Here is a 22,189-nt window from a genome sequence, read left to right as displayed (position 1 = left end):
CTTAAATAAGGTATGCATATGTTAACAAATTAATGTATTTAAAGAAATACGTAAATTCTTTTAATTGCAGTTTAGCATGTAGGGCTTAGTATTTTTTTACCACCAAAAAATATGCAATATCAGTTATGACCACTGTATGTTGAAAAGGAAAAATACGTAGATATTAAAATCACTGGAGCTAAAAAAGAAACTAATAAATAAATACACTGGAAAGAATTCCGTAACGCCAAGAGAGTACACGTGAGGATTTATAATGCCAAGCAAATACAAAAAGAGCACACATAGACATTTGAGCTGGTAATCAGTCATTTTTAGTAAGCATACAACTGTTTCAAGTTGATGAAGGCCATGTAATGGGAAAATCACAAGGCAAAGGTACTAATCCTGTAAAAGCAAATCTTAAGAACAAAATATATTTTGTCAGGAAAAACGAAAAAAGTCTAAGATGAGACACGGATTGAAAATATCAGTAAAATAACCAGACACAGTTGTGATGAATCAACAGGAACAATAATTGCAGGGATTTGTTTTCTTTCTTTGTGATGAGGTATCTAACTATCATCATGAGGCATCGATTATGATCGACAATAGAGTATGTGACTGTCACTTGAACTACTAATCATTGTTTTTTTAGCCAGACTCAGTGCTGGAGATTACTATTTAAGGAACAGATATCATGCTAAATGTTTGTTAAAACTGCAAGACAAGGCAATTAGACATAATTCGAGACACAGAAAGAAAGTCAAGAGTATGTTATCCATGGAATGGGGCTTGCCAAAATGATAGAAAACAGTGACGGCTCACAGTCTGGAACAGATATTGTTTTAATATTTGAAATTGATGATATCGCTAAATTGTACAGTAAACGTTCTTAGTAAATATGAGATGTCATGGAAGGAATGACTAATACAACTCTTCTGAAAAATTGAATACTAGATACCATAGATGATATGCAAGCACACATGAAAGGTTACGTCTTTCTTCGGATTCTCAACAAAAATGTTGGAGAAGTTCTAAAACAGGCCATGTCTTTTAGTCGTGATGGTGAAGGCCTCTTCATAGTCAAAGTAACTAGAATGGTTTGAAAAATTAGGCTTGCTACTATAAAAAGGTTTACAGGGACATTTAATGTAGGCTTTCAAAATGAATCAGTTCTATAATCTTTGAGAAATCTTACTCTCTATCTGAGGACTGATAAGTTGCAGTTGTATCCTTTCGACGACGAGTTGCACAATTGAACTATTATAGCTGAGAAATGGTAAGAGTTGTCTGCCACTCAACGATATTACTGGACTGTTTCTCGATGTTTGGCCATCCTGTATCATTCTTACTAAGGAAATGTATGTCTGTTGAACTGATTCGTGCCAACAGCTGTTATTGAGTGTAAAGCTATTCTTAGTATCAAGAATATATATTTTGTCTATTATTGCTATTGTGATTCATTTGTACCCTTTTTTATGAGGTCTGTTTCAGATTACCTTAGCCGTATTTGGCACAACTTTTTGGAATTTTGGATCCTCAATGCTCTTCAACTTTGTACTTGTTTGGCTTTATAAATATTTTGATATGAGCGTCACTGATGAGTCTTATGTAGACGAAACGCGCGTCTGGCGTACAAAATTATAATCCTGCTACCTTTGATAACTATAATCAGAGCTTCACGAATACCTTTGTTGAAAATCAAGAGAACTAATTTATCTTGCTTGTATGCTTGCAGATATCCTATGGCAGCTACATTCCAATTTTGTTAGATGAGTTGTATCAGTTCATCCTTCAATGATAACTCCAAGTTGTTCCAGGCGTTTAATGTACAATTTAGCGTGATCTGCAAGCTTGGAGATTGGTACAATACTTCTTCCAGACCGTGTGCCGTCAATGTATTTTATTATTTTGGAAAGTACAACTCCAAGGATAAAAGATTCCTGGCTTTCTTTCTGTATCTTTTATTCTGCATATTTGCTAAGTTGTCAAGTTTTATCAATTATCAATCAGTAAACTAGTGATTTGACATCTCCAGCTCTTACTTTGGCTTAGGGAATATGTCTTGTAGTACAGATGCACAGTCCTGCCCTATTTTTGTCGATTTAAAAATGTCAATGTATTATGGAGATCTTCAGATACATCACCACAGAAAAAAAAAGTTGCAGTTATTGTTGATTCAGTACCACTTTACAGTGTCTGGCTACTTGTTTCTACTCTCTTGTCGTTTCACACATTCTTCCAGTGTAATCGCCCATTATGTTCTTCTGATATCTAGCTCCTGTGTTTTCGAATCTTACAATTTTGATCTTTTCCAACAACAACTTTCGGTCATAAATTACATCATATATACGTAATTTCTGTTTTTTAAAGTTACTTAGGCAAACGTGTAATAACAGAAATTCTGATACTGATATCTTTATTTTGTAAACATGTGCATGCCTTATCTGTCACTGTTATTCTATTAACCAGGTTTCATGTCAATATCTTCTCTTATATTATTATCATGATTTTTTATATTAATCTATAGAGATCAAACGACCGCCATTTTAAGATGGCCGCTTCTTCCGCCAATTTCGGCTTACAGAGTGGGTCCATAGCTTAAAATGTTGTCCATGACATATACTACTACTATGCCAAATTTCATGATTTTACCACAATCTGAGCAATTTTGTCAAAAATCTGCACAAATCGACTGGACTAATTTTAATGATGATAAATGAGAACAGAACACTTTGAAAATTAAACTCATCAAATTTGTCATATCTTCTTGTTTGAAGTATCCTATGAAAGATCAGGATATGAATCAGCCTTTCAGACACAATCAGATGTTAGATGGAACTTTATTTTGACCTATACCGAATTATCAAAACACACCAAACTCGTTAGTCTAACATAAAATGAGGTTGCAATTCATAGAAAACTTACGCAGTAAATTGCTTGCATGGGTCATATTTCGAAAGAAATTTACTAGAATTGGATATGAGATTCGAGTATTCTCTTTTTGTTTCTGTTAAATACTTTCGAACGTTGTTAACTTAACTATTGAATACAAGCGAATGGACAGAGAAGGTATTCATGTAGAATATTTCCTGAGGACTAACAGCTATTGGAATCATAATATTATCTTAAGACTTTTCTTGAAATTGCTGTACCAGGCTTATTTTTTAATAAAAATGTGTTTGACTGCCCCATTTAATTGTAATAACGTTGTCGTGTGAAGCTCTTAAATATTTTAAAATATTAAAAACCCTTTCTTAAAAAAAATCTCTCATCTTTTGTCGTACCATTCTTGATATATATTGCGATAAACACAGAGAATCCTATTTTGAAATTGTTAACAGATACCTAAGATAACCATATATTAGTATCATTTGTTGTTATCATCCGAGACGTTAAAAGAAGATACCGACAATGGTCTTGATGTTTTGATCTAGGAATGACTATTCGTTCATAGCAATTCAATACAAATTTGAGACCAATTAATAGAATTGGAAGCATCGTGTGTTGCAAAGACACACAAAAAATCACCAAAGTGATTGAAATTCGTATATTCAACCATGCAATTGTGTCTTAAACAGAATTGGTGTTTCCCTCTTTTTTTTGTTACCCCTGAATTGTAATAGACAATGGTTGGGTTGTTGTCTCTTTGACACATTCCCCATTTCCATTCTCAATTTTATTGGCAACATAATAAAATGCTAGATGCTAAAAAGTAGCATAAAAAATAGGTTAAAAAAGACGGACAAATTATTGCAAAAAACACGACAGAAAGAGAATGAAGTCCTCATACAATTTCACCATACCAAATAATTGGTCAACGTCCCTTACATTTGTCCTACAAAAATCAGAAAACCAAATCACTTCATGCGATTTATGGTTAGTGCAAATAATGAGTTTGGTCACAATTGAATATACCGTGAAAATTTTAAGCTTATAGAACATGTCAGTGATCATCTCTGATATTTCATAATCATCAAAAAACTCATGTAACAGATCATTATGCACTATTTTAAAAATACTTAATTGATGTGTACTCAATAAATATGTATCCGTTTCAATATTAATACTACGCAGTTTATAATTGTCTAGTTTAAAGATTTAGGAAAACCTTGATCTTGATAATGATCCAACTGAACTGAATATCAAATTACAGTAAGATCATAAAAATAGCATAATAAATATTTAACTTTGAGTGCAACATAGCTTGAATACTAGACTAATTAAAATGCATTTAAACTATGTACAAAAGATTCGATAAAAATAAACAATATTAGTCATAATTGTTACATGACACTTCGCATTGAAACCTTTGTTTACAATCTAATGTTGTTATATAAATAAACTCATTATAGATACCAGGCTTGAAATTGTATATATGTGCCAGACGAGCGTTTTGTTTACAAACGACTCATTAGTGTCGCTCGATTTAAAAAATGTTAAAAAGGTAAAATAAAGTATGACTTACTATATATATATATATATATATATCATTGTTTGTAAAATTCAAGGCGAATATGAAATTTAGAATTGAAATGGAGAATATGTCAAAATGACAGCAATCAGACCAAAATGCAGATCACATCCGAAGGACACCAATGAGTCTTACAAGCAGCGAGAACAATCCGCGTCCGGAGGTGGGCTTCAATAACATTAACGGTACCAATTTTCTTGCACCAGATGCGCATTTCGACAATACATGTCTCTTGTGCTCGTGGCCAAAATATTTGAAATCCAAAGCTCATATAAAAGGTGAAGAGCTATAATCCAAAAGGTCCAAAAAGTATAGACAAATCCGTGAAAGGAATCAGAGATTTGCATGAGGGAGATACATTCCTTAATTTATAATAATTTCTAACATTTTGTAACAGCAAATTTAAATAACAGAACAAAATTTTCATCCTGCTGGGCTTGTGATACCCTCGGGGACTACCAGTCCACCAGCAGAGGCATCGACCCAGTGGTAGTAATAACATTAACGGTACCAATTTTCTTGCACCAGATGCGCAAAAGGCCCCTATATGAAAGGTGTAGTAGTTCAGTGCAGAATGAACATCATACTAAATTCCAAAACATATAAATGAAATAAGATTGAAAATCATACGAAACCAACTCAGGCCAAAGGCTCTGGACTTTGGACAGAATATCTGGCGGGGTTTAACAAGTTTCGTGAGATTTTCACCGTCCCCCTATACCTAAACAATGTAGAATAAATGAGCACACAATAATACGCACAATTAAAGGAGAATATTTTCATCAGATGATAATCAAGCACAATCCCTTCCGTTATATATATTCATGTTGTATTATTCTTATATATATCATGATCTGATATTGATACGATGAGACATATCATTACCGAAGTTAAAAACTTACAAATCTGTTCATAATCTCCAAATGAAAAATGACAAAACATAAGGGAATCACATGAACTCTTAACGGAACAAAATCGGCAAATGAAAGATAAATTAAAGGACAGTAGCTTATCGATGTTCAGATCTTGGTAATCGATAAAAAAAACAGACACATCAAAGTGACAAACAAATATATAGGAAATAATCATCAATCAACTTATGAAACAGGTCATTATGCACTATTTTAAAAATACTTAATTGATGTGTACTCAATAAATATATATCCGTCTCAATAATAATACTGCGCAGTTTATAATTGTCTTGTTTAAAGATTTAGGAAAACCTTGATCTTGATAATGATTCAATTGAACAAGTAGGTTATTTATTGTTTATATCATATTACAGGAAGATCATAAAAATAGCATAGTATTAAACAGTGAGTGCAACATAGCATACATACTAGATTAATTAAAATGCATTTAAACTATGTACAAAAGATTCGGTAAAAATAAACAATATTAATCATTATTGTTACATGACACTTCGCATTGAAACCTTTGTTTACAATCTAATGTTGTTACATAAATAAACTCATTATAGATACCAGGGTTGAAATTGTATATATGCGCCAGACGAGCGTTTCGTTAACAAACGACTCATTAGTGTCGCTCGATTTAAAAAATGTTAAAAAGGCAAAATAAAGTATGACTTACTATATATATATCATTGATTGTAAAATTCAAGGCGAATATGAAATTTAGAATTGAAATGGAGAATATGTCAAAATGACAGCAATCAGACCAAAATGCAGATCACATCCGAAGGACACCAATGGTTCTTACACGCAGCGAGAACAATCCGCGTCCGGAGGTGGGCTTCAATAACATTAACGGTACCAATTTTCTTGCACCAGATGCGCATTTTGACAATACATGTCTCTTCAGTGATGCTCGTGGCCAAAATATTGGAAATCCAAAGCTCATATAAAGGGTGAAGAGCTATAATCCAAAAGGTCCGAAAAGAAGAGCCAAAGCCGTGAAAGGAATCGGAGATTTGCATGAGGGAAATACATTCCTTAATTTATAATAATTTCTAACATTTTGTAACAGCAAATTTAAATAACAGAACTAAATCCGTATTTTCATCCTACTGGGCTTGTGATACCCTCGGGGACTACCAGTCCACCAGCAGGGGCATCGACCCAGTGGTAGTAATAACATTAACGGTACCAATTTTCTTGCACCAGATGCGCAAATGGCCCCTATATGAAAATGTGTAGTAGTTCAATGCAGAATGAATGTCATACTAAACTCCAAAACATATAAATGAAATAAGATTGAAAATCATACGAAACCAACTCAGGCAAAGGCTCTGGACTTTGGACAGAATATCTGGCGGGGTTTAACAAGTTTCGTGAGATTTTCACCGTCCCCCTATACCTAAACAATGTAGAATAAATGAGCACACAATAATACGCACAATTAAAGGAGAATATTTTCATCAGATGATAATCAAGCACAATCCCTTCCGTTATATATATTCATGTTGTATTATTCTTATATATATCATGATCTGATATTGATACGATGAGACATATCATTACCGAAGTTAAAAACTTACAAATCTGTTCATAATCTCCAAATGAAAAATGACAAAACATAAGGGAATCACATGAACTCTTAACGGAACAAAATCGGCAAATGAAAGATAAATTAAAGGACAGTAGCTTATCGATGTTCAGATCTTGGTAATCGTTAAAAAAACAGACACATCAAAGTGACAAACAAATATATAGGAACAGAATATCTGGAGTGGTTTACCAATGTTTTCCCCTATACCTAAACAATAAAGAATAAAGGAACACACAGTAAAACGCAGACTTGAAGAAGAATATTTTCATCAGATGATAATCAAGCACAATCCCTTCCGTTATATATGTTCATGTTGTATTATTCTTATATATATCATGATCTGATATTGATACGATGAGACATATCATTACCGAAGTTAAAAACTTACAAATCTGTTCATAATCTCCAAATGAAAAATGACAAAACATAAGGGAATTACATGAACTCTTAACGGAACAAAATCGGCAAATTAAGAGATAAATTAAAGGACAGTAGTTTATCGATGTTCAGATATTGTTAATCGATCAAAATACAGACACATCAAAGTGACAAACAAAAATATAGGAACTAATGGGGAAAAAATAGAGACCAGACCTATCGACAGGATGAGCAGCTCATGTGATGCGTACTTCACTCGCCTTGTGCATAAACAAGTAGTGAATATGTCACAACCGAAATTATGACTCAATCCGTATAATTACAGTTCAAACTACCATTCTGGTATGTAAAATTCTCAGACAGCAGTTAACTTTCGTTAGTGAGACACAACTGTTGTAATATCGATTTTTTTTGTCGTTCTTCCTCTAATCGAGAAGTTTTCGTTTTTAAGCAGATCATTGCTAATAAGTCTACCTAGTGTTGAAATGCACAAAGATAATATATTAACTTAGATGTGTGAACGTCATTCGATGGAACAGATAGTATGCTACTGCTAAGGAACTGAATTTGAAGTCACGTTTGTCAAGGATGATAATTAGAAGTAGTCCATCGGTGTCAATATCGAGAACAAGATCGAGATATGAAGCTGACTTCTACTTTCGGTAGTGTCCTTGTTCATAATGGGGATAAAGTAACTATGGTATGATTACAAATGACACAACTATTCATCATAATCTCCAAATGAAAAATGACAAAACATAAGGAAATCACATGAACTCTTAACGGAACAAAATCGGCAAATGAAAGATAAATTAAAGGACAGTAGCTTATCGATGTTCAGATCTTGGTAATCGATCAAAAAACAGACACATCAAAGTGACAAACAAAAATATAGGAAATAATCATCAATCAACTTATGTAACAGATCATTATGCACTATTTTAAAAATACTTAATTGATGTGTACTCAATAAATATATATCCGTCTCAATAATAATACTGCGCAGTTTATAATTGTCTTGTTTAAAGATTTAGGAAAACCTTGATCTTCATAATGATCCAACTGAACAAGTAGGTTATTTATTGTTTATATCATATAACAGGAAGATCACAAAAATAGCATAGTATTAAACATTGAGTGCAACATAGCATACATACTAGATTAATTAAAATGCATTTAAACTATGTACAAAAGATTCGGTAAAAATAAACAATATTAATCATTATTGTTACATGACACTTCGCATTGAAAAATTTGTTTACATTCTAATGTGGTTATATAAATAAACTCATTATAGATACCAGGGTTGAAATTGTATATATGTGCCAGACGAGCGTTTCGTTTACAAACGACTCATTAGTGTCGCTCGATTTAAAAAATGTAAAGAAGGCAAAATAAGGTATGACTTACTATATATATATATATATACAAAAAAAGTTTCTTTTCAAGCAGTGTACAGAATTATATATTAAAAATTAAATACACAAAAAGAGTTTTAAAAGCAGCATTGTCTAGCGCTTTCATCCATCTTGGGACTTTTCAAGACTATGAACGTCGTTATGGGGAACACATTAGTATTATGACGTAACGTCATTGTTCGTAACATATTAGTAGTATGACGCGACGTTATTGTTCATGTAACTACTAAGCATTAAGCTTGGCGTCAAACACTTTTATGAATTTTCTCTCTAGTTCTTTACGGTATTCTTCTGTTGGTTCCGTACATCTCGAGGCCGGGGCACATTCAATTCTTTTTTAGGAAGAGGCTGGAACAAACAACCGCCAAACCAAGATGCTCCAGCGAACTAAATAAAACTACAAATCGAATTGATCCGAAATTTATTAATTTATCATCTACAAAACTTGACAATTCGCAAATAGATTTATTAAATAAAGGTTTTAAATTTACACCTACACCTACTCCAAACACAACTACATTAAAATCGGATATTCAACAATTCTCAAGACGACTCCGCCTACGGGAATATTTCGGAAACGGCAAATTTGACGATGGATCACTTGTAAGGAACAAATCTACTTTCACTCCTAAAACAGGAAGAGACGAGTATTTAGATTCCTTCATAGACACTATCTCGAAACTTCCGATCAATTATCATAATACAAAACAGAATCTCTCAAGACGGGAGAAAAAATCACTAGAAGAATTAAAGAATAATCCGTCAATTATATTAAAAGAAGCCGATAAAGGAGGAGGAATAGTAATAATGGACAAAAGTTTTTACAGGGAGAAAGTTTTAGAACAGCTAAATGACAACGAATATTACACCAAACTTCGTAAAAACAATGATAAAAGTACAATCAGAAAAATTAAGAAATTGGTGGAAGAATACTCAGAATCATTTACGGATAATGAAATTGCTTATTTGTGTGACTTTACTCCGAAAGAAGCTAACTTCTATGGATTACCAAAAATACACAAAAGCCATACAATTCAAACAGCTGTAAAACATCAGAATAGAAAGTACATTGAATCTCCCAACCCTAACGATCTTAAACTGAGACCAATAGTTGCTGGCCCTGAATCAACAACTCAAAGAATGAGTCACTTTTTGGATCTAATATTAAAAAAGTTATGTCCGTTAATACCAAGTTACGTCAGAGATGATATAGACTTTTTGAGGTATATACCTGAAACAGTTCCGAAAAATACACTCCTTGCTACATTTGATGTTACCAGCTTGTATACAAATATACCGCACGATCTAGGAACAACGGCAATAAAATATTGGGTTGAAATAAACCGAGAAATTGTCGACGGCAGATTCGATACGGAATTTATTGTAAAAGCTTTGAAAGTCATCCTTGAGAGAAATATTTTTTATTTCGATGGTGAATACTACAATCAAATTAAAGGAACTGCAATGGGAACAAAAGTCGCGCCTACCTATGCCAATTTAGTTATGGCTTACTTAGAAAAAATATTATACGAAAAAGTTGGCCAGATATTTGGACAGGAATTCAAAACTTATGTTTATGAACAGTGGAAAAGATTTCTAGACGATTGTTTTATATTATGGAATAAATCAACAGACGACTTAGAAAAATTCCATGAAATTCTTTACTCATTGCATCCGTCAATAAAATTCACTATTGAAAGTAGTATCTTGGAACTCCCATTTCTAGACATTTTGATTAAACTCTCCAACAATAAAATCATTACGGATATTTATTACAAGAAGACAGATACACACCAGTATTTAAATTTTGAATCATGCCACCCATCACATACAAAAAGAAACATTCCATATTGTATGGCAAGACGAGTATGTTCAATTGTATTGGATAAAACTCTTCGCAAAAGAAGATTAGAAGAACTGAAGATGTATCTCTTACAACAGAAATATCCATTAAAACTTATAAATGACAGTATTGAGAGGACAAATAAAATGTCTATAAGTCAACTTAGAACACCGAAGGAACAGACAACCGATGATGATGTCCTCCCGTTTGTGACTACTCATGATCCGTCATTACCAAATGCCTTCAAGTTTATAAAATCGAATTTTCCGATTTTACATCAAAGTGAAATTATGAAAAATTTGGTAAAAGAAGAATCGATCATTTATAGTAGAAGACAACCGAAAAATTTGAAACGCCAACTTACAAAAGCGCGATTTGATATAGTTGAAAACATATCATCCGTACAAATTTGTGGCGATTCACGATGTGGAGTATGTTCCAGAGACAATTATAATTACTTAGAAATCGGTAGTACGAAATATTTCAAAAACGGTAAGAAATTTACAGTAAACGCAAACATGACTTGCAAATCAGAAAATTTACTCTATTGTATAGCATGTGTCAACTGTAAAGAAAATTACATAGGTCAAACAGGAAATAGTGTGTGTGAACGGGTCAGGATCCATAAACAGCAAATACGGCAACCCGAGTACAGACAAATTCCGTTGAGCGAACATTTAGACATTTGTGCGGGAGGAAAATTCAAAATTTTCCCGTTCTTCAAATGTACGGAACCAACAGAAGAATACCGTAAAGAACTAGAGAGAAAATTCATAAAAGTGTTTAACGCCAAGCTTAATGCTTAGTAGTTACATGAACAATAACGTCGCGTCATACTACTAATATGTTACGAACAATGACGTTACGTCATAATACTAATGTGTTCCCCATAACGACGTTCATAGTCTTGAAAAGTCCCAAGATGGATGAAAGCGCTAGACAATGCTGCTTTTAAAACTCTTTTTGTGTATTTAATTTTTAATATATAATTTTGTACACTGCTTGAAAAGAAACTTTTTTTGTATATATATATATATATATATATATATATAGTAAGTCATACCTTATTTTGCCTTCTTTACATTTTTTAAATCGAGCGACACTAATGAGTCGTTTGTAAACGAAACGCTCGTCTGGCGCATATATACAATATCAACCCTGGTATCTATAATGAGTACGTCTGAGTCAGTGACGTACTTATAGATATAATTATTTTCTGTGACTGTATATTACATTAATTTGTAGGATCCTTTACTATAGATAATTTAGCTGATCTGTAACAATAACATCTTCATGCCTTAAATATCATGTACTGTAGTACGCCGCTAGATTAAAACTGACGAGGAAAGGTAACACACGGCCAGCGAAAGCTCTTTTTTTAAGAGCCGAGGTGGTCGTGTGGTCTAGCGGGACGGCTGCAGTGCAGGCGATTTGGTGTCACGATATCACAGTAGCATGGGTTCGAATCCCGGCGAGGGAAGAACCAACAATTTGCGAAAGCAAATTTACAGATCTAACTTTGTTGGGTTGATGTTTAGACGAGTTGTATATACATTATGTACACAGCCATGTATCACCATCACTGATGGCGATCCGATGGATACATCTGTTGTAGAGTTGTCACTGACTCAGACGTACTTATAAATATAATTATTTTCTGTGACTGTATATTACATTAATTTGTAGGATCCTTTACTATAGATAATTTAGCTGATCTGTAACAATAACATCTTCATGCCTTATATATCATGTACTGTAGTACGCCGCTAGATTAAAACTGACGAGGAAAGGTAACACACGGCCAGAGAAAGCTCTTTTTTTAAGAGCCGAGGTGGTCGTGTGGTCTAGCGGGACGGCTGCAGTGCAGGCGATTTGGTGTCACGATATCACAGTAGCATGGGTTCGAATCCCGGCGAGTGAAGAACCAAAAATTTGCGAAAGCAAATTTACAGATCTCACATTGTTGGGTTGATGTTTAGACGAGTTGTATATACATTATGTACACAGCCATGTATCACCATCATTGATGGCGATCCGATGGATACATCTGTTGTAGAGTTGTCACTGACTCAGACGTACTTATAAATATAATTATTTTCTGTGACTGTATATTACATTAATTTGTAGGATCCTTTACTATAGATAATTTAGCTGATCTGTAACAATAACATCTTCATGCCTTATATATCATGTACTGTAGTACGCCGCTAGATTAAAACTGACGAGGAAAGGTAACACACGGCCAGAGAAAGCTCTTTTTTTAAGAGCCGAGGTGGTCGTGTGGTCTAGCGGGACGGCTGCAGTGCAGGCGATTTGGTGTCACGATATCACAGTAGCATGGGTTCGAATCCCGGCGAGTGAAGAACCAAACATTTGCGAAAGCAAATTTACAGATCTCACATTGTTGGGTTGATGTTTAGACGAGTTGTATATACATTATGTACACAGCCATGTATCACCATCACTGATGGCGATCCGATGGATACATCTGTTGTAGAGTTGTCACTGACTCAGACGTACTTATAAATATAATTATTTTCTGTGACTGTATATTACATTAATTTGTAGGATCCTTTACTATAGATAATTTAGCTGATCTGTAACAATAACATCTTCATGCCTTATATATCATGTACTTGGTACGCCGCTAGATTAAAACTGACGAGGAAAGGTAACACACGGCCAGCGAAAGCTCTTTTTTTAAGAGCCGAGGTGGTCGTGTGGTCTAGCGGGACGGCTGCAGTGCAGGCGATTTGGTGTCACGATATCACAGTAGCATGGGTTCGAATACCGGCGAGGGAAGAACCAAAAATTTGCGAAAGCAAATTTACAGATCTAACATTGTTGGGTTGATGTTTAGACGAGTTGTATATATATATATATATATATATATATATATATCATTGATTGTAAAAATTCGAGGCGAATATAAAATTTAGAATTAAAATGGAGAATATGTCAAAATGATAGCAATCAGACCAAAATGCAGATCACATCCGAAGGACACCAATGGGTTTCACACGTAGCGAGAACAATCCGCGTCCGGAGGTGGGCTTCAATAACATTAACGGTACCCATTTTATTGCACCAGATGCGCATTTCGACAATACATGTCTCTTCAGTGATGTTCGTGGCCAAAATATTTGAAATCCAAGGCTCATATAAAAGATGAAGAGCTATAATCCAAAAGGTCCAAAAAGTATAGCCAAATCCGTGAAAGGAATCAGAGATTTGCATGAGGGAGATACATTCCTTAATTTATAATAATTTCTAACATTTTGTAACAGCATTATTCAAATAACATAACAAAATCCGTATTTTCATCCTACTGGGCTTGTGATACCCTCGGGGACTAACAGTTCACCAGCAGAGGCATCGACCCAGTGGTAGTAATAACATTAACGGTACCAATTTTCTTGCACCAGACGCGCAAATGGCCCCTATATGAAAATGTGTAGTAGTTCAGTTCAGAATGAACGTCATACTAAACTCCAAAATATATGTAGGACTCTAAAGTGCGATGGGGACGCTAAAGTACGATGGTTACGCTAAAGTGCGATGGTCTAGGTTAAAGTGCGATGCCTACACACGCTAAAGTGCGATGGTTCGCGAAAGTATAGACGTAATAAACGTACTATGGATTATGACATGAACAGTCTTTTATACAAACAAAAAATGAACATGTCGAAAGATAAATGTAGGATATTTGAAAAACAACTGCCCATGACTTACTCATTTTAAACATAACCGTGCTTTGTCGGCTCAGGCAAACGTGTTTTTTTTTTGGGGTGCTGAAAGGAGGACTTGTGTCCTGCAGTCGACTATCTTACTATACAGATACAAAAGTATACGCATAAGTTTCCTTTGTCCTATTTCTATTAGAAGCTAACGGATACATTGAAATAATTGTGTATGTAGCAGCTTTTCCGGTCCCCGTTAACATATCGTCGATTTTATTGAAAATTAAAGTCGGTAAAATAAAAGTACATGTTTTCATGCGTAAATCATACATTGTCTGCTAAACTTTCATTTTGTAACAGCAAATTTAAATAACATAAAAAAATCCGTATTTTCATTCTTCTTGGCTTGTGATACCCTCGGGGACTAACAGTTCACCAGCAGAGACATCGACCCAGTGGTAGTAATAACATTAACGGTACCAATTTTCTTGCACCAGTTGCGCAATTGGCCCCTATATGAAAATGTGTAGTAGTTCAGTGCAGAATGAACGTCATACTAAACTCCAAAACATATAAATGAAATAAGATTGAAAATCATACGAAACCAACTCAGACCAAAGGCTCCGGACTTTGGACAGAATATCTGGCGTGGTTAAACAAGTTTCCCCCTATACATAAACAATGTAGAATAAAGGAACACATAGTAAAACGCACACTTGAAGAAGAATATTTTCATCAGATGATAATCAAACACAATCCCTTCCGTTATATATATTCATGTTGTATTATTCTTATATATATCATGATCTGATATTGATACGATGAGACATATCATTACCGAAGTTAAAAACTTACAAATCTGTTCATAATCTCCAAATGAAAAATGACAAAACATAAGGGAATTACATGAACTCTTAACGGAACAAAATCGGCAAATTAAGAGATAAATTAAAGGACAGTAGTTTATCGATGTTCAGATATTGTTAATCGATCAAAATACAGACACATCAAAGTAACAAAGAAAAATATAGGAAATAATAGGGAAAAAATAGAGACCAGACCTATCGACAGGATGAGCAGCTCATGTGATGCGTACTTCACTCGCCTTGTGCATAAACAAGTAGTGAATATGTCACAACCGAAATTATGACTCAATCCGTATAATTACAGTTCAAACTACCATTCTGGTATGTAAAATTCTCAGACAGCAGTTAACTTTCGTTAGTGAGACACAACTGTTGTAATATCGATTTTTTTTTGTCGTTCTTCCTCTAATCGAGCAGTTTTCGTTTTTAAGCAGATCATTGCAAATAAGTCCACCTAGTGTTGAAATGCACAAAGATAATATATTAACTTAGATGTGTGAACGTCATTCGATGGAACAGATAGTATGCTACTGCTAAGGAACTGAATTTGAAGTCACGTTTGTCAAGGATGATAATTAGAAGTAGTCCATCGGTGTCAATATCGAGAACAAGATCGAGATATGAAGCTGACTTCTACTTTCGGTAGTGTCCTTGTTCTTAATGGGGATAAAGTAACTATGGTATGATTACAAATGACACAACTATTCATCAAAATTTAAATGAAGTTAAGGTTAAAAATTAGAGGGAACAGTTGGACCGTTAACAATAAGAAAACCCTGATCGTATGGTGGCTAAATAAGACCCCAACATGAAAAGATTTACACAATTCAACTGCGAAAACTGACTGCCTAATCTTTATATGTAAAAACAAAATAACGATAAATAGCGATGACAGACATAAACCAACGACACCCACTGAACTACAGGCATTTAGAATGTGACAGAAGTTAACATTGAGAAAGCGCTAAACCTCCGCTAAACCTGGGAAAGTGATGTAACAGTACAACTTAAACACAAACTATACAAATCAGTTGAAACGGTTTAACTGATCAATACAAAGCAGAAAAAAATCTTACAAACGAGTTTATTTACAAAACGCAAGAATGCCAGATTTTCACGAATACAGCCATTTTGAAAACAAACTTGAATAGTTAGTTGACGTCATTCGTTTCGTCCCTAAAGGTGAATATGATGTTTAGACTTACAAATTGAAAGCAATCGTATTAAAAAAAATAGTACTTCGTTGAAGTTTTGTTGATATAATGTTTTATTGTTATCGTTCCTAATCAAACGAGTCTTGTTATCATTTTGATTAAATCTCTCACAGCTCGCTACAGTATCTTTAATTTAGAACTACATAATTTCGCACGAGATTATACATACGAAAATGATAGAAGAAATCACAAATCCATCATATAGTAAAACTTAACTCCGCCCAAAACAACCATAGAAAAGTGGCAACAGACATAACGCGGTTCAGATAGCATGAGTTGGTGCAGACACAACATTGGGTAGGGTTATCCAGTTTAACATGTTTAATGTGCGCCTTTTACTTTAACTTATCTTAAAAGTGTGTCGGAAAACTAGACAAAACAAGCCAAAGCCTACACAACGCAGTTAACAACAATTTATCCGCTTTATCGTTAATTGCGTGATTAATGAATCGAAATATTGGTTATTTATAGGTTTCATAACGAGTGAGAATTAGATATCGCTGAAAAAACGCCAAATAATTTTGAAAACAGTGTTAAAAAGTGCCCGCTTTTATAAGAAACTTGGTATCCACATAACTTGTTATGATACCTGAGATGAAGAAAACTATCAGAACCCATACTTCGTATAGGTTTAATGAAGCACCATCATATAATCGCATTAAAATCAGCAGTACCTCTGATAAGTAAAACAGACTATATTATTTCCTAAATAACTTTCGATGAAACACACATAAATTACTTAATGTGTACGTATATCATTTATCATAGAAAATTTGATGCTGAAAGAGTGACAACTCTAACTAGAAAATAATACATGAAATTATATTGTAGCTCACATAGCAATTTGAACGATTGTATTTTGTGTTTGTGGTTGCAATAGTTGAAAACAGTGCTGTTATGAAACTATCTCACCTCATCAAAATTGGAAAATTTAAAGATTGGTTAAACTACTTGAAACATTAAAATACAATATCGGGAAATTATTGAAATTTTATACGCATAGAAAGAAAATGAGAGTCTCTTGTCCTACAGACAACGATGAATATACATTCACTACAATTACCTATTAATATACGTTTGCTTGTTACAAAGACAGGAAAAAACCAGACCTTAGCTTAAATACTGAATTTTAAACAAATATAATAGAACAGAAATTTACTCAGGTTTCATCTATTCAACATAATTTAGTATAGAAATACAATGAGGTTTCATCTATTCAACATAATTTAGTATAGAAATACAATGAGGTTTCATCTATTCAACATAATTTAGTATAGAAATACAATGAGGTGAAATACTTTATTTCGCAAAATATATCAAAACTGCCAGATTGCATTTTATCGTTAATTGCGTGATTAATGAATCGAAATATTGGTTATTTATAGGTTTCATAGCGAGTGAGAATTAGATATCGCTTGATATCAATCCTCAGATAATTGCACTCCAAAACAATAATAATTGGCTAGTTGATATCAAGCAGTATCCAATTTGCACGATTCGTGAAACCTGTTTCTCTTAGTGTAAATAATTTCATTATGCAAAATAAAGTCTGCAAGTTGTTGGTGTAACCTTTATAAATTTAGTTTCTTGTGTATAATTCTGAGTTTAGTATGACGCCCATTCTCACTGAACTAGTAACATATTTGTTTAGGTACCAGCTGAAGGACTCCTCCGGGTGCGAGGGTTTCACGCTGCATTGGAGACTAATTGGTGACTTTCGGCTGTTGTCGGGTTGTTGTCTCTTTGACGCATTTCCCATGTCCATTCTCAATTTTACTAGTAATCAACATAACAAAAACCTGAAGGCTTTTTTTTTGGTAAAGTAGTGTGTGCACCCAAAAGGTGTTATTCGTGTAAAAATCCACTCATGACTCATAACAGGTTGTTGGGGATCAGTTGCAATATATTGGAATTTAATTTGACTGTTATACAAGTGAAATGTTTAACTTGCTTTAAAACCAGGTTTAATACACCATTGTTCACATAAGAAAATGCCTGTACCAAGTCAGGAATATGGCAGTTTTTATTCATTCGTTTGATGTGTTTGAGCTATTGATTTTAACATCTGATAAGGGACTTTCCTTTTCTAAATTTTCTCGGAGTTCAATATTTTTTTCATTTAACTTGTTGCATGAAGTTCTGAATTTACTGTAAACAAACTTATAACAACACGTAAAAAGAAAAAAATACATAAAGAAATATTTGCATAAAATTGAGAATTGAAATGGGGAATATAAAGATATAGATTACACAACGATTGACGAGATTTCAAATTTTGTGGACGTTCATGTTCTGGAAAACAGACGTTTTTATGTTTTTTATTGCCTTTGACAATTTTCTGTTACATAAATATTGTATCGGATGACATATAAAAGAGTTGAAGCCTTAGTGCCAATATGTGAGACAAATTTCAAAAACATGATTGCCTTATCAAACATAATAATCTGCTATGGATATCTTAAAAATGTCATTTGGTAAATGTTTTTTACTTTCTAACTTTCATGTTCAAGAGAATGTACAAAAACAAATCAGTAGTATACAGTTTTAGGGGTTGTATGAGGTTAATACGACCTAATTGAAGCTTATAAACTGAGGACGAAATCAGAGGACGATTAAACATCATGTTGACCTCAAACGAAGACTATACTTGCTATACTATTAATCAACATCTTATGCATGGACAATGTAGAATTGGGGATTTATTTAAGTAACATATATAAACGACAAATGATTAAACCATATCATATTGAATACCTGTAGTTGTCGATTTTTATAGGAATTGTCCTTTTCTCTCAAACAAAGATATATGGTAGGTAGCGTGTAAGCTGTATTTTGAAGCTCAGATAATGTCTGTTGCCTAGAAGATATAACGAAAACGTAGGAAATAAATGTACTTTTAAAACATTTGGTACTGCATGTCAGTGTCTGCATTGAAATCTTAACCTGGCGTCATTTACTATAAGCTAATAAAATTGAGAAAGGAAATGAGGAATGTGTCAAAGCGACAACAACTCGACCATAGAACAGACAACAGCCGAATGTTTCTTCAATGTAGCGAGAAACTCCCGCACCCGGAGGCGTTCTTCAGCTGGCCCCTTTGAAAATATATGTGTATACTAGTTCAGTGATAATGGACGCTATACTAAACTCCGAATTATACACAATAAACTAAAATTAAAAATCATACAAGCCTAACAAAGGCCAGAGGCTCCTGACTTGGGACAGACGCAAAGGTGTAAGCTTTTGAGGTGAATACTGACATTTTTGTGCTTTTTAAAGAATATTACCATAAAAGATTGGATGTGAAATATCTGAACGTATAAGATGTCTGCATGTTGAGTTATATTTAAGAATCATTTCCTTATACCGATGATAAAATTCAATAAATGTTTTGACTAGTTTGTGATATCGAAAACCCTGGTGTAATAATGTTTCAGTAATACACAAATTTCTCTCGCTAAAATCGAATACTTTGTTACATACACTAGCGAATCGTACAAGTTGGGATACATAAACACCATAAGATGGTGACAAGGGAACGTCACTATCTAAAAATGGATAATTAACGATAGGAAATGAAAAATCATCTCTTTTATCATATATTTTTGTATTAAGCTTCCCGTTAATGATATAGATATCGAAATCGAGGAAAGGGCAGTGGTCATTGTTGGTATTAACTTCATTTAAAGTAAGTTCAACAAGATAAATTTCTTTAGTATACATACTGAAGTCGTCATTATTGAGAGCTAATATATCATCCAAATATCTAAAATTATTGTTAAATTTTTCTATCAAATGTTGTTTCGATAGATCTTTGCTAAATTTAGTCATAAATTGTAACTCATAACAATACAAAAACAGGTCCGCAATAAGTGGGGCACAGTCAGTCCCCAATAGAATTCTAATAACTAAACGATATACGGAATCCCCAAAGCGAACAAAAATGTATAAATTAAAAATACAAGCGCAGATATAGTATCGAAGCATGTACAATTGACATAGTTCTTTTGTTTTTTGCTACTAAAAAATGATCTAAAAGAGTTTGAACATATGTACTCTGACTATTTAAATGCCCAGTGAATTAGGGATTTGAATTGTTTCTTAATAATAATATGAAGTAAAGTGGTATATAGGGTAGAAAAATCAAAATCACCAATATATGCATGCAATTTATCAAGTACTTCCAACTAGTTTTTGACACTCAAAAAGTAATTTATTCCACATAACTGTGCAAATCGTGATACATGTATGAAATACGGTACTTGGATAGACTAAATGAAACTTAAAAAAATTAGTTGCTGGCCTTAAAACATTTCATTTTTTCGAGATGGCCACCGCTCATTTTGCAAATGGTGTCAAATCCAATCGGTTAAATTTCGTAAATCTGTTTGAAAGCTGTGTAATAGGTATAATACAATGTAAGTTTTGATAAAACTAAAATAACAATGCCTAAAGTACGAAAAAACAATACCTACATGAAGAAAAAAGTGAATTCTGGTCCCAAAATGGCGGCAACACGTAGAAAATGTCATTTTCTTTTATTTCTTTCAACTTAACAAGAGATATCACCGACTTTGTTAAGTGCAAATGCATATATAGTTTGCTTAGAAATACAGTTTGCTTATCTTATAATTATCTACCAGTTACTAATACACAAACATGTATACGGAAGGCGTGAACGGTAGAATTTACTGTTACCAACACAGCTGAATTTTTTGCATCCGTATTTCAAAAAATCATGACACGAGGATCAGCCTTCGCCAAAGAAGTCCATTTTGGTTTCCAATTGTCACTGTTTTTTTTTCATTAACCCAAATCCTGTATTCATGATACATGAACCTGTTGAATGCATTAATTCGGACGAGCCTAAACATGTCCACCTTGATATGCTTCTCTTTTAATGTGCTCCAGAAGATTAAAATCGTTTGCAAGGAAGCAGCGGCCTTATGATGCTTTTCCGCCTACCACAAGTAATGATAATGATATGTCAGTACTACTTAAAATTACTTTTTATAACCATTTTCAGCAGCATGCTTATCATGGACAATCATTCGTGTACCTGCATTTCCATGGTTACAAGGGGATAGCTAGGAAATATCCGTATTGAAATTTTAAAGAATATTTTCACCTTGAGTAGCAAAAACATTTTCATTAGTCTCTGAAGAAGCAATTCTGTCGGCAAAAAAATTCCGTTGACGTTCTACCAGAACCAACAACTTTCCGTCTACCACCAGTACTTTGCCTTTTGTTTTCATCTTAGCCTTTAAATAATTAGTATAGTAAACATTAAATCGATGTATACTCTTGGATACTTATAGAAGGAAGATTTTATGTAAGGCAGAATAATATCATTTTCATAATCATCAAATATGTTTGCCCCAAGTGGTGGCAATAAATTAACCATTGCTGCCCCGACAACGACAAATTCGTCAGATTTTGGATCAGTTGATGGCAAATCGCAGAATGTTTCAAGCATACCCATTTGCTGCGACTTAATACCACATCCTGACACAAAGACGGAGGAGCAGTTTGGTTTTCATGGCTAAAGAAGAAATGAAAAGTATAAAAAAAAATCGCAATCAGTGTTCTGGTTCTCTAGCTTTGTTTTTTGACAAAGAAGTTTCAAGTTTCATTTAAAGGCTTTTATATGGAAAAGTTCTTTTTCATCTGAGTAAAAAAAAGGCAGATTCTCCTACGTTTCGCATTTGCTTCAAAATATCGTACTGTTTAACCAAAATTCTTGGAGTCTATATACATATCTTACCTACTACTATGAATCGTCAATTTCCTTAAAAGAGTAAACTTTGTATAAATCTGACGACTCTT

The sequence above is a fragment of the Mytilus galloprovincialis genome, chromosome 11 (assembly GCF_965363235.1).
Source record: "Mytilus galloprovincialis chromosome 11, xbMytGall1.hap1.1, whole genome shotgun sequence".
Taxonomy (NCBI): Eukaryota; Metazoa; Mollusca; class Bivalvia; order Mytilida; family Mytilidae; genus Mytilus; species Mytilus galloprovincialis.
Note: the sequence above shows the minus strand (reverse complement) of the source record.